The sequence below is a fragment of the Rhinolophus sinicus genome, chromosome 1, assembly GCF_057876585.1.
Source record: "Rhinolophus sinicus isolate RSI-liver-muscle chromosome 1, RSI-T2T, whole genome shotgun sequence".
NCBI lineage: Eukaryota > Metazoa > Chordata > Mammalia > Chiroptera > Rhinolophidae > Rhinolophus > Rhinolophus sinicus.
The window spans coordinates 86,940,857-86,941,333 of NC_142501.1; positions in this window are offsets into that span (position 1 = coordinate 86,940,857).

The window sequence follows — 477 nt, forward strand, 5'->3', positions numbered from 1 at the left end:
ACTGCTCCCATCACAATGTTGCACTGAATGTATACGATCTTGTCAATTTATCAAATACTTCCTTTCTAAAGCAACAAGAAGTAAATCGTGTGTAAGAGAAAATATGTACACTTATCTTTGTTCCCTTTCGTTGCAAACAACTCCCTAAGTGACTTCTCCAGCTTATACTTTCTCTAACCAAGAGTTATTTTAACATGTTTTACTATCTCTTATTTGCTCTTTTAGCTTTTCCAGTCCTTAAGGCTAAGTAGAAACCCTAATCCTATGTTTACCCAGACATTTGCTGAGTTCAAGGACAGCTAACCCAGCTGGTTAATATCTTTGTTCTTTAGAAAGAATCTTAGTTTGGTTCAGTGCTTATAATCATTCAATACAGTGTTGATCATTACATTCCACCGTTTTCTTTGCCTACCCCTCCTTACAGAATCAGCCTCCGGTTTTCTTCTGGGGATTTGTCCTTTCCCTGCTTCACTCTAT